Raw genomic sequence first — 13,331 nt, forward strand, 5'->3', positions numbered from 1 at the left:
CAGGGCTGCAAACGTTTCTGCATTTTCGTTAACCATGACGTGCCCCTCAGTTCCTTAGGGAGGCAAAGGAATGCTGCTTTCCACTAATACAGAAAGGTATGGTTGAAAATCTGGGAGCTTTTCCCTGAAAGGGTGATGGGGGCAATAGGGAGGGTAGGGGTTGGGGAGTAGGACTGACATACAGCCCAGCAAACTATAGACTTGCCAGTTCTGTTATGGCCCAAAAGGCAGAAACAAAACCAATTGACACATAATTCTGAGACAAAGAGCATGCTAGAGTTTGTGATTTTATTAATAATCTTTTGATCAAAGAGTGAAAATACGGATGGGAAGAATCTTAATACCCCTAACAAACAAATTTAGAAATTTGAAGGTGGACTGCAGGTCCAAGGTGGGAAGAAGGTTTGCGTGACAATTAAGTAGCACTGTTTAGAAACTTCCAGAGGAGGTAACGTTGAACTTCTTTTTTAAAAAAAATTTTTATTTAAATTCAGTTAGCCAAGGTATAGAACATCGTTAGTTTCTGATCTAATGTTCAATGATTCATTAGTTGAGTGTGTCACCCAGTGCTCATCACATCACGTTGAACATCTGACGTCTAAACTCTTTACTGGATTCTCTTGGATTTTTATCTTGACATCATTACATCTCTCCTAACCCAATTTTGTACTTTTTCTTTCTTCCCTTCATTGTTCTTGTACTTGGTTAGACTAGACCGACCACATTATTCTTTAAATATGATGTTGGCTTTGGATTCAAAAGGACGATCTTGTTTTAGTTTTAGGATATGGTAGAAGCACAGAAACAATCTTCTCCAATCTGCCTGGGAAAGTTTCTGATTTTTGAGTTTTTTTTCCTTTTTAGTCGCATGCTGTATGATGTATCCCCAGGACTTACTTGTCTTATAACTGGAAGTTTGCACCTTTTAACTCTCTTCACCTATCTTGCCCCCACTCTGGCAACCACTGATCTGTTCTCTGTATGTATGAGGGTTTGGGCGGCTTTGTTTTCTTTTAGGTTCTGCTTATAAATGAGATCATAATGGTATTTGTGTCTCTGTCTATTTATTGCACTCGGCCTAAAGGCCTCAGGGTCCATGCCTGTTGTCACAAACGGCAGGGTTTCCTTCTCTTTCTGGCTGGACAATATTCCATTTTATATCTATCTATCCACACGCACATGCATATGTACATATATATAAATAAAATGTGCGTATATCACCCATTCATCTGTCGACGCATACATAGGCTTTTTTCTCATACCCTGGCTATTGTAAGTAACGCTGCAGTAACCATAGGGTGCAGATACCGTTTCCACTTTGTGTTTTGCTTTCTTTGGACAAATACCCAGAAGGGCAATTGCTGGATCATATGGTAGTTCTGTTTTTAATTTTTGGGGATCCTCTATACTGTTTTCCATAGTAGCTGCACCAATTTGGATTATGAATTTTTCCAAATTCCTTTTGGCACCTACTGAATTCATTTCATTTTTTCTCCTTCAAGCTATTAATTCATCTTAATAATGAATTTTTTCTTGATGATAGATCATTCTCATGTTCCTGGGAAAGTATTAGTTCAATACGGTGCTCACTGTAACATGCTAACAGTCTGTTCATAATTTTTGCAACAATACACATGAATGAGATCAGTCTTCTGTTTCCTTTTCATTCAGCTTTGGAAAGGTTTGGAGTCAAGTTTACACAAGCTACTTTAAATGAATTGGAAAACTTATTTTTTTTTTAAATTCTTTATTCAAATTCAATGCAGTTAACATATAGTGTATTATTAGTTTTAGGGGTAGAATTTAGTGATTCATCAGTCGTATGTAACACCCAGTGCTCATCACAACATGTACCCTCCTTAATACCCATCCCCCAGTGACCCTATCCCCCCCCCCACCTCCCCTCCAGCAGCCCTCAGTTTGTTTCCCAGAGTTAAGAGTCTCTTATGGTTTGCCTCCCTCTCTATTTTCATCTTATTTTATTTTTCCTTCCCTTCCCCTATGAGGAAAACGTAATTTTTAAAAATATACTGCAGAACACTGTAAATGCCATTGGAAGTGTACATAATGTTATTTCACAGCCTGCCATCATTTAGGTGACCACATTGCTTTTCTTTCACCAGCTGCTCAAGGATTTCTGAAAATTGTTACTATATCCTGAATATGCTGTGGTTTCCATGCGAGATGTGGAGCTGCTCCGATAAGACACGTGAGAACTGCTGATGGAACGAGCTGGGGATAATGAGGGGCAGCTCAAGTTCCCTGAAAACCAGTAATTTCAGGCTTCTTTTCTTTTTTTATATTCATTTATTTTTCCTCAACAAATAATTTATTTTTTAAATTTTTTATTATGTTATGTTAGTAATCAGGCTTATTTTCTTTTTGCGTTACAGAATTGTCCAATAAGAAATTATTTCAAGTCGGAGTACCTCAGCTTTGAGAATGTTCTTCTCTAGCAAGAAAAGAAAGTCGAGACTGAGGTCAGAAGCTGAGCTTCAAATTGGCCGTACGTCCTTACCTTGCTAAGCAGTACTGGGCACAAGGAACGGGTGTGCCGCTCCTGGTACTAATGTTTCCCAACATGACGTCAACAATTCATGGCCAACACAGTCAAACAGTTAGTGGTACCGTGGCCACAAATAACTCTTAGCAGCGTCTAGGTTAGAAAGCAACGCTGTTGTGAGCAGGACTCAAGCTGGCAGAGGGGAGCCCCAGGAGAGTTCAAGTCAACGTCATAGCACTGGACTCTCAATTCCTTATATATCTATATCAATCATAATGTTTTGCTTTGGGTAACAATGTTTGGGGTAAACATGCATGATTTTTATATTTTTTTATTAAAAAGATTGTATTTATTTATTTAAGAGGGAGAGAGAGAGCAAGAGCACAAGAGTAGGGAGAGGGAGAAGCAGACTGAGCAGGGAGCCCGACGCAGGGCTCAATCCCAGGACCCTGAGATCATGACCTGAGCCAAAGGCAGACACTTAACCAACTGAGCCACCCAGGTGTCCCAAGATGCATGATTTTTAAAATTCAGTGGCAGGGCAGATGCCCATCCTCTGGAACCAATGCTTATATACTATTGGGGGCCATCTTTAGGAAAAAAATACAAAAGTGTGAATACAAAATTAGCTAGGAAAGTAAATATTTATTTAGAGTAAGAAATTAAATTGAAACAAATTACAAATTTTGAAATGTTGATGAATTCCACAAACATCACAAAAAGTTAACTTATTAATATACCTTTGTTTTTTCTATGTTATTTAGCTGCATTATTTTTATTACTTTTCACATAACAACAGTTTTGTAGTATTATTTTCTTTAGAGAGAAATAGATAATTCAGTCTTCTAACATGGTTAAATTATTTCTTCAATATAGTTTAGAAGAGGTGTTGGTTTTTTGTTTTTTCCTCACAACTTATTGTTGGCAATACCAAGCATATTTTTCAAACTGTTGTTACATTTGGGGAATCCTTGAAGGCTTTTTGTTTGTTTGTTTTTAAGATTTATTTATTTGAGAGACAGAGTGCAGGGGAGAGGGAGAGAGAATCCCAAGGAAACTCTGCACTGAGTGGGAAGCCTTCCTGGGGCTCAATCTCACAACCCTGAGATCATGGCCTGAGATGAAACCAAGGGTCAGGTGCTTAACCCGCTGAGCCCCCGAGGCACCCCTGAAGTTGTTTTCATATGTGAACCGCATTTCCACTCTTGCACAGCATCCTGGGAAGAGAGAGTGAAAAAGAACCTTGGCCCGTGAGGGAAGTGTGGCGGGAAGCTCAGATCTCCAAGTCCTCCTGCTGAATTCAAGATGCTTTTCTGGTGTTTAAAAAATGATTAAGGAAAACCATTGAGGTGAAACAAACAAACTTTAACTCTTCATGAAATGGATAGTCTCCTTGCAGAGAACTGCAAAATGGTGTAAAAGGCAGGAAGCTTTTATAGCAGGAAGACTAAAGAACAAGGAAGAGAAAAACAACAATTTGCTGGTTGGCTGGGGCCACGTCAACCTTGTTCGGGGCCAGAAGGCCCAGTTGGCCTGGTGTTTGGGGAATCACCGGATACTCTGCAGTTCTGGCCAAGCAGGTCATTCACAGGGATGTGGCAGTTACCTAAATTTCGGTTTGCTGACGTGACACCCCCTGGCAGGAGTGGCTCCAACTTGGGCTCGGAAAGCGATTTCAACAAGTGTTTATGTGAGAAGAAGGAAATAACAGAGAAGTCCCATCCCACTGACCACAAATAAAAACAAGTAACTAAGCAGAAATCCTACAGCTCCCAGCTCACTAGCTTGGTGAAAGACAGGGACACCCACGTTACTCAAGCGACGGGTGTGCATCCCGTGAGAGCACGCTGTGTCTTCAACTTGGAGACTCTAAGCCCTTCCTTCTGTTCAGAAGGTCCTATCCTTCCATCTCCGCAGCCTCTGCTGGTTGAGGCCTTCACCCTGTTCCACTGGACGAGCGCCGGTACCACCACCAGGCCTCCTTCCCTAGGGCCGACAGACCGGGTCCATGATTAATCAGACGTTGAGCAACTGGCTGTGCAATCGTGTGGCAGCCCTGGCTCTGCCTTTATTCCCCCAGTTCTGCTCCTCGGATTTGCTTCGAGCCTCAGCTGCGTGTGAGCAGCAGAAGGCCAGCGGCACGTGTAAGGCCTCCAGGGCCAAGCCCGGCTCAACGGTTCTTCCCTTGGAGGAGAAGGACGTGGTTTGCACGCCCATGGATAGAGCTCGATCCTCGGATCCTGTCAGTACAATGCGCTCGGAGGCCTACATTCAGAAACTTCGTGTTTTTCTGAGAATCTTGTAAAGCATACGCATTTGCGCGCACCCTGTGTTTTCTCTGCGCAAGATTCCCAACGAAGCACGCGAAGGGGGAGGCGAGCCGCACAGCCGGTGCTGCAGTCAGGAGGCCCACTCCCCACCCGGCCCTGCTGCCCGACGACCACAGGCTGGTTCCCGCGCCCCGACAGATGCAGATGGGGACAGAGCTAGCGATGCCGGGGAGGGAAAGCAGCCGTTCTTCAGATGCCGAGACTTAGGGACTTCGAGGGCAAGGAAAGCAATTCACAAAAAGATGGCAAGGGTCAATGCTTGGTAATACAGCTCTGCCCGGCGTGCCGAGAAGTCTGTCTTGTGTTCAGACCAGCTTGTCCGCGGGACAGCTCTCCTCCCGGTGCAGGCTCCCCGTCTGAATTCTTCGGGCAGTCAACTAAGCGGGCGATCAAGAGTCCTTCCCGAGTCCGTTGGGGCTTGATTGCCCTACCCTGGAAATAATCCGCATGCACAGCGGCGCACTGCGGCGCGGCCCACGCAGCACAGCCGTCCAGGGAGTCTGGAGCCCGCTGGGCGGTGAGCGGCCTTTGCAGACCCAGCCTCCCGCGACAAGGCCCGCCTTCCGCGTCTTTGCAGTCGGGGCGGGCTCCGGCCGGAAGAGGGCGCTGCAGGGCCGCCGCGCCCGCGAGCGGCTCCTTCCCCGCGGTTCCCGGTCCGCGCCGTCCGTGTCTCGCCGCGGCAGGTGCGCCCCCGCGGGTGCCCCACGCGCGCAGTTCCCCTCCCATCTTGCGTGCCCCCGGCTCTCCGGCCGCCCTCCCCGCACGGAGGCCCCTCGCAGACCTCGCCCTGCGCCCGGCCGCGCGTCCCCGGCAGGTGGCGACGGAGTGAGGTCTGCGGACCAGACGGGGAGCCCGGCCGCAGGACGGTCTAGGACGGAGAGTCCTAGGACTGACCTCGACGTGGCCAGCTGCCGTTTGTCGCGGCGGCAACCGGTGGCGAGAAGCCATAGGTGCGTTTCCGAGCCTTCTACAAGCGTGAGGGGGTGTAGCTCAGTGGTAGAGCGCGTGCTTAGCATGCACGAGGCCCCGGGTTCAATCCCCGGCACCTCCACTTTTGAGAATCCGCTTTTGCTTGCCCTCCAGCCTGGCGGCCTCATCGTTTGTTAAACTGTGTCTGCTGCGCGCTTCTTTTCTCGTTCTTTCCTTCTCTTGCAGTTCTCTGAACTCACAGGAAAAGCCAGGAGAGCTCACGCGTCTCCGCTCCAGGCCCGGAGCGGCACCCCGGACGCCAGGTCTGCAGCACCTGCTCCTGCGGATTCCCCGACCCCGAGAGCACGCGCGGCACCGCGTCAACCAGCGCGGCACAGAAATGCCAGACCGCAGCATGACCGAAGAGAAGACGCGCACGAAGGGCAAGGCGAGAAGAGAAGCAGGGCGCGGTGCCGGGAAGTTCCCCGCAGCTGCCCTGGCGCTCTCTTCTGCAGCCGTTCCACCCTCCTCCGGGGACACGCGCCTTCCTTTCCGGGTCGGTTTCCCACCCCCTCCCTCTGCCGTTATACGTTCTGTGCATTTCTGTGACTCGCTGCTCCTGACTAATTACAGGAACTTTTAAGGCATAAAGCAAGCTTCGGGTCTGGATAAAAATCCTTCTTATCTGACTTGAAGACGCACCTGCTTGGCTCATTTTGAAAGATACATTAAGGAGAGGAATCAGAAAGTAAAGACACAGCCTCCATGCCCTTTTCTTACCACTCCTGGCTCCATCCCACACTTTGAAGGGCTTTGCACCTGCGTGTGTGAACAGCTCAACACACACTTCCAAGCTTCAAACACACCCTGGCAAAGAGCCAGTCAAGGGCCAGCTGCGGGGCCTGGGAGCATGCGTGCCAACGGCATGGGCCGCCCTTGGAAGGACCGCCTCAGAGAAGAGGCCTGGGCACGCCCTGGAAGAAGGGACCATGGGGCTGTTTGAACAGAGAATTCCGGGGGCCCGGGTAAATGGAGTGTGGACTCCATATGCAGAGGAGGAAACATGGCCCCGGGAGGCCCCAGGGCACACCGCCTGTTGCCGCGGGGTAAGCATGATAGGGAGCACATGCTCCACAGTTTTAGGGGGTATTTGTTTAACCAAACCTTTCCAAGGTACTTCTAAGGTTAACCTCACTGCCTGTCCTTCCCCAAATACCCAGTTTCCTGACTCATGTATGTGTGTCTGGTAGTGTCCCTTTTGGAAATACGCCTTGTCCCTGCTGGACACAGGGCTGTATACTTCCATTAGACTGTGACAATACTTGCAAAATTAGAAGGTTATGTAGGGGAGGAAAAAGATTTCCTCAACCCTCTTAGGGTCCCTGGCTGGGACTGACATTAAAACGACAAGGACAGATTAACAGGACAAGACAACAGACATTTATTTAATAGAAGTGCTACCTGACACTGTGACATGAGAGCCTTGCCCAGGAGATGAAGTCCAAAGACACAGCCCTGGGTACCTTCTGCCAGGTTACTGCAGAGAGGGCAGTCACGCAGGCCTAGGAGACGGTAAGGAGTATGAGGAAACTGTAGCAAATTGGGGGGAACTCAGCAAGGTTTGTTTTTAGGGGTCTGCTTGGCATCCCTTTGTCTTTGGAAGTAAGGATGCTCCTTTCCATCATAGGGAGGCTGTCTCTCACAGATCCCCTCTGAGGACCTGTTTCAGGGAAGAAGGGCCACAGGGGAGCTCAGAGGGACCTTCCTGCTTTTGCTGTTTTCTCAGAGTCCTTCAGCTTAAAATATTTAATACACCCAAATGCCATATTTGGAGCAGCATGTGCTGAACTCCCTCAGCGACAGGGTAGAATGTGTCAGAGGAAGAAGTCAATCTGAACTTTACGGGGTCCTCTCGCGGTGTTGTATGCGAAGGGTTTGCGAGGCCTTTGTGGCGTAGGTCCCGTTATCTTAGGACTCTTCCACCGATTACACAGGGAGGCCAGTGGACGAAGGGGCTCTGATGCGATTACACACGGAGGCCAGTGGACGGAGGGGCTCTGATGCGATTACACACGGAGGCCAGTGGACGGAGGGGCTCTGATGCGATTACACACGGAGGCCAGTGGACGGAGGGGCTCTGATGTCTGCATAAGCAGATTAAAACAAAGCCCATCTGTGCTTCAAGGTTTGGAAACAGAAACAATAAGGACAACCGATCACAGCCACCGGGGCGTTCTAGCCAATCAAATAACTGCCTTCTTTGCTTCTGGGGCTTCTCTGTGTCCAGTCTGTCCCCCCACCTTGTGTGGGGGGGAGGCCAGTGTGCCACTGGCTGACCCGAATCCGTTTTTGCTCAAATAAACTCTTAAACATTTTAACATGCCTCAGTTTCTCTTAAAATAGGACTAAAGGTAGAATTTTTGGATAAAGACCGCTCTTCTGAGAAGTTGAAAATGTTTAATTTGGATGGCTTTCTCAGTTTCTGTATGTTTCTCTCTTGTATGTTTTAACCGGAGAATCTTAAGAATTTCACCAGAGCTTTAGTTTAGTTTTGGTTTTTTGGGGGGTTATGATAAGTAGAGATAGAAAAGGTTCGGCCACCCAAAGAGCGTGTGGGCAAACTTTTCCTAACAACAACTTAAAGGTCTGGAGGAAGCTGTCCTTGTCCTCACCAGCGCTTTCGTCAGTAAGACCCTTCAAAGTTCCGCAGAACGGTGTAGGCGCCACCTGACGGCCGCCGTGGGCACACCAGAGTCATGTGCTGTGGATGAGTTGAGAGGGCCAGTAACCCTCTGCGATGGTAGATTGTTGTGTTTTTTTTTGTTTTTTTTTGTTTTTTTTTTAAAGATTTTATTTATTTATTTGACAGAGATAGAGACAGCCAGCGAGAGAGGGAACACAAGCAGGGGGAGTGGGAGAGGAAGAAGCAGGCTCATAGCAGAGGAGCCTGATGTGGGGCTCGATCCCATAACGCCAGGATCACGCCCTGAGCCAAAGGCAGACGCTTAACCGCTGTGCCACCCAGGCGCCCCTAGATTGTTGTTTTTGATTATGTCCTTCCCGAATCTCAAAGTCACATGGAGAAACTGTTTTACATACCGAGAGCAGGGGTCTAGGGAATTTTCTTTAACTTCCAACGGTCTCTCTTTAGAATAGGCTTCAAGATCCACAACTGAACTTTTTCAGAGGTTGATTTTCCTCTAATAAATCATTAACATTTTCCAATTTTTTTAAGTAGGCTCCACGCCCAGCATGGACCCCAGCGCCGGGCTTGAACTCATGACCCTGAGTTCAAGGCCTGAGCTGAGATCAAGAGTCTCAGCAATGAATCACCCAGGTGCCCCTCCAATTTTTAACTGAGGTTCCCAAGACAGTTAAACATCTGTTTCCATTGTGGTGAGCACAGCGTAGTGTACAGAACCTCTTGTCCACCTGAAACTATGTAACACTACGTGTCAGCTCTGTGTCAAGTCAAGAAAACCTCCATGAGCCCATTTCACAGCATTGCAGCACCGCAGTCTCACCTACTCTCAGCGTAGATGTTAAGCCTTAACTTCTAGCAGGTTCTCCTGCTCACAGTAGAACTCTCAGTCTCACCATCTGAGTAGATGTTGGCAAAGGGGTAGGTAGGTTCCTTTACTGCATTTAAAGAAGTACACCCTGAATTTTTAAAGATCTGAACCACTGCCACATCACAGCTGTTCACGGGGACTATCAGTCAGCACGTGGCAGTCGGGAGCTAGTCCCCTTTGTCTGATGAAGAGATCAATGAGGCTCATTAGTACACTCGTGTCAGCAGATAACTCTGGTCACCTCCATCTCCTTCACCAGCTTGTAAATACACTCATGTCTGACCTCACTAGACCTTTTGCCCCTGAAAAGCTTGGCAGTGGGCACAGGCGACAGCCCCTTCTGGCATGAATCCTAACAGGATTCTATTTTAGAACTTCCATTTTATATAGTCTTGCTCATATGATGCATGTCTTTTCATAGCTCACAAAAACTGGTGAATCAGAAGATTCTTCTCTGTGTCACTGTTTCCCACCTCCCCTCCTCTGAACTGTGCTTAACAGGTGCTAGGCTTCCCTTCGGGAGAACCACGACGTACACCGTCTACGCAGACTACGGACGCAGCAAGTGCTACAGCCCCGAGGACAGCTGCTGAAGGCGGCGAGCACACCGACCTAGACACACAGTCAGCTCCAGGTGCAGATGACCGCTTTGGTCTCTGGGACAGTGAAGGGAGAGGAACCTAGGGTTTGGGTGCTGTGTGTGGTGTTTTTTTCAGATTTTTTTTTTTAAATTTATTTTTAAAATTCTTTATTTAAATTCAATTTAGTTAACATATAGTGTATTATTAGTTTCAGGGGTAGAATTTAGTGATTCATCAGTTGCATATAACGCCCAGTGCTCACCACATCAAGTGCCCTCCTTAATGCCCATCACCCAGCTACCCATCCCCCTACCTACCTCCCCAGCAACCCTCAGTTTGTTTCCCAGAGTTCAGTGTCTCTTATGATTTCTCTCCCTCTGTTTTCATCTTATTTTATTTTTCCTTCCCTTCCCCTATGATCCTCTGTTTTCTTTCTTAAATTCCACATGAGTGAGATCATAAGGTATTTGTGTTTCTCTGATTGACTTATTTCACTTTAGGATAATACCTTCCAGTTCCAACCATGTCATTGCAAATGGTGAGATTTCATTCTTTTTGATGGCTGAGTACTATTCCAGTGTGTGTGTGTGTGTGTATACACCACATCCAGTCATCCGTCAATGGACATCTGGGCTCTTTCCATAGTTTGGCTATTGCTGCTATAACATTGGGGTACATGTGCCTCTTCAAATTACTGTGTTTGTATTATTTTTTTCAGGAATCTCTATCCCCAACATGGGACTCGAACTCATGACCCTGAGGTCGAGTCACCCGCCCTACTGACTGAACGTAGTGAATTAAAGCAGCTCCTCCTCTACTTTGAGCCGTGCTTCAGGCCACTGGCCTAAAGAGGGTCAGGTGGGTTTTAAATCAGAATCTCCTTTTGGTGGTTTACCAGCAAATAGAAAGACAACAAAACTTTCGCCATAGAACCAAGTAAAGTGTGTAGAATCAATGATTGGCTCTTGCTCAGTCCGATTATATCCAGCTCCTTCACGATTTTCAGTAGAGGCCCAGAGACATGGAGTCTCACACCCAGACAAACAGGCGCTTGGAGTTCTGTCCTCCGTATTATCAAAGTCTCTTATCTATACTGTATCATTATTCTGTTTCTCATAACCCCACAGATTCGATGTGAAGTGGAGTGGGGGGGTGTTTCAGAATACATGAGGACTAGGACACCAAAAAAATGGGACAAAAAATATCATGCTGAGAAGTGTCCATCAATTCCTATTTTATTGAGTGATTTTAGCATATTTGTGTCCGTTTATCAGGGCTACTCTCACAAATTACCACAAACTGGGTGACTTGAAACAATACGGATTTATTCTCTAAGAGTTCTCCAGGCCAGAAGTCCAAAATGAAGGTGTCCGCAAGGCTCTGCTCCCGCTGAGTCTCTAGGGAGGACTCCTTCTTTGCCTCCTCTTAGTTTCGGAAGGCACCTGGCACTCCTCCACTTCCGGTCTCTGCCAGCATCATGGGATGGCCTCCTTCCCGCAGGGCGTCTCTGGGTCTGCATGTTTTCCTCGTCTTATAAAGACAACAGTCAGTGGCTTTAGGGCTCACCACATTTCAATACGGTCTCCTCCTAACTCATTGCATTTACAAAGACCCTATTTCTAGTTAAGGTCACAAATAAGGTCACCCTATTTCTAAACAAGGTCACATTTTCAGGTTCCAAGTGGATGTGAATTTTTGGAGGACATATTCAACCCACTACGATATTAAATATATGTTGTCTTTTGTCACATGCTTTTTCTGAAACTATAGAGATAACCGTGTATGTTTTTTCTCAACATGATGGTCGATGTTCTGTATTAATGTTGTTAAAGATAAGCCAGAGCTGCATAGGAGCTAAGCAGGAAAAACAGATTTTGTTCAGGAATATTGTAATAGGGGGAAGAGGCCTCAGAATAGAACTGGGACCAGTTCCAAATACAGTATTTGGCAAGGAGGAATTCATAGCCAAGAGTGGGGTGGGGGTCCATTGGTGGATAGAAAATTACTAAGAGGAAACATCAGGGGGACGGGTGGATTCTGGCTAAATGGACCTAACAGGATCCTTGCTGGAAGCAGGCCAAGGTGATCTTACATCACCTGGGGGAGGATGGAGGAACTCAGTTAGATATCGGGGGTCATCAGATGTGGAGGACGGGGGACTCTAGCTGACCCAAGGAAGGATTTTTGCTGAAAATGAACTATGCAGAGAAGAAATGAAGTCCACATATCCAGACCCAGTTGGAAAGGAGTGCAGGGGACCCTGAGCAGAGTTTGGTGGAGAAGAGAATCTTTGTCGATGTCTTTCTCAATAACAAGAGATCTCTGCATTTCTGGAATAATCCCCAGTTGGACATCTGTATTATGTGAAATAGGCCTGTAGTTTTAATTTTTGGTGCAAACTGAGAAAGTTTGTGGTAAATGTTATACTCACTTTGTGTAATGAATTGAAAGTTTTTCTTCTTTTTCTTTGCTTTGAATTATTTAAGGAGCACCGTGATTTTCTGATATTTAACAGTTTGGTAGAATTTGCTTGTGAAAGTATTTTTCCAGATACTCTTTTGGGGGTGTGCCTCTTCAACTATTTTCTCTTTTTTTCTAAAGTAATGGTCTGTTTAATCCTGTCTCTACAAGGATTAATTTGGATAAACCGTATTCACAAATCCACTTCATCTGAGTTTTCAAATCATTTGCTGAGTTGTGCTATGATGTTTCTTTTAATTTTTTTTAAAAGCTCTTTTGTTTTGATGGTTGCTTTCTCCAGTCAGTTCAATTTTAAGTATTTGCACTTATTTTCTTTTTTCCTAGTTAGGTTAGCTAGAGGTCTATTTTGTTGCCTTTTCAAATGTCTAGCTTCTTTGTTTATTCCACTTTTTAAAAACCCATTGTTGCCTGCGTTTGCCTCCAGCCGCCCTTCCTTCTTCTAGTTTACTTTGGTTCCTCTGGTTTATTTTGTTGCTCGTTTTCTAACGTCCTGGCTGGGTATTTGGTTCTCTTACTTCTCACTGTCTAGTTGGAGAAGCACTGGGGACCCGCATTGCGTCAGTGTATCTTTGCCTAAGTGAGCGGCGTGCCCCGTGCGGCTGTGCTGGGCCGGACTCGCGCGGCTGCAGAGAGGGGCGCGGCGCCCGCGAGCACCACGCGGCGGCCCAGGCGGCGCAGGTGTGGGCGGCAGGTGCACCGCCCCCGCCGCCTCGCGGGAGCAGAGCCTGGCCCGGGGCGGTGTCCGCTCGCCCTCCGCCCGGTGCACCTGTCCTCCTCGGTCGCCCTCTGCTCTGGAGCCCAGGCAGTGCCCACGCATTGTTTCTGTGTCCCCACGTTATGCTTGGTGGCTTTCTGGCAGCCTGGAGAGCGGGGAAAGGAGAGCAAGGAGACCCGAGAGAAGACTTGGTCCCGGGCACCGCTGGCGGCGCGGACAGATCCGGGATACTTACGGGCC

General features: G+C 47.2%; 1 non-coding gene across 1 annotated transcript; it reads left to right on the top strand.

The window, feature by feature from the left end:
• The first annotated feature begins 5,812 nt into the window (after positions 1–5,812).
• TRNAA-AGC (transfer RNA alanine (anticodon AGC)) lies at positions 5,813–5,884 on the top strand. The gene has a single exon. It is a non-coding gene; the product is annotated as a tRNA-Ala (tRNA).
• The last annotated feature ends 7,447 nt before the right edge of the window (positions 5,885–13,331 follow it).

This window comes from Ursus arctos, unplaced genomic scaffold, assembly GCF_023065955.2.
Source record: "Ursus arctos isolate Adak ecotype North America unplaced genomic scaffold, UrsArc2.0 scaffold_31, whole genome shotgun sequence".
Lineage (NCBI taxonomy): Eukaryota > Metazoa > Chordata > Mammalia > Carnivora > Ursidae > Ursus > Ursus arctos.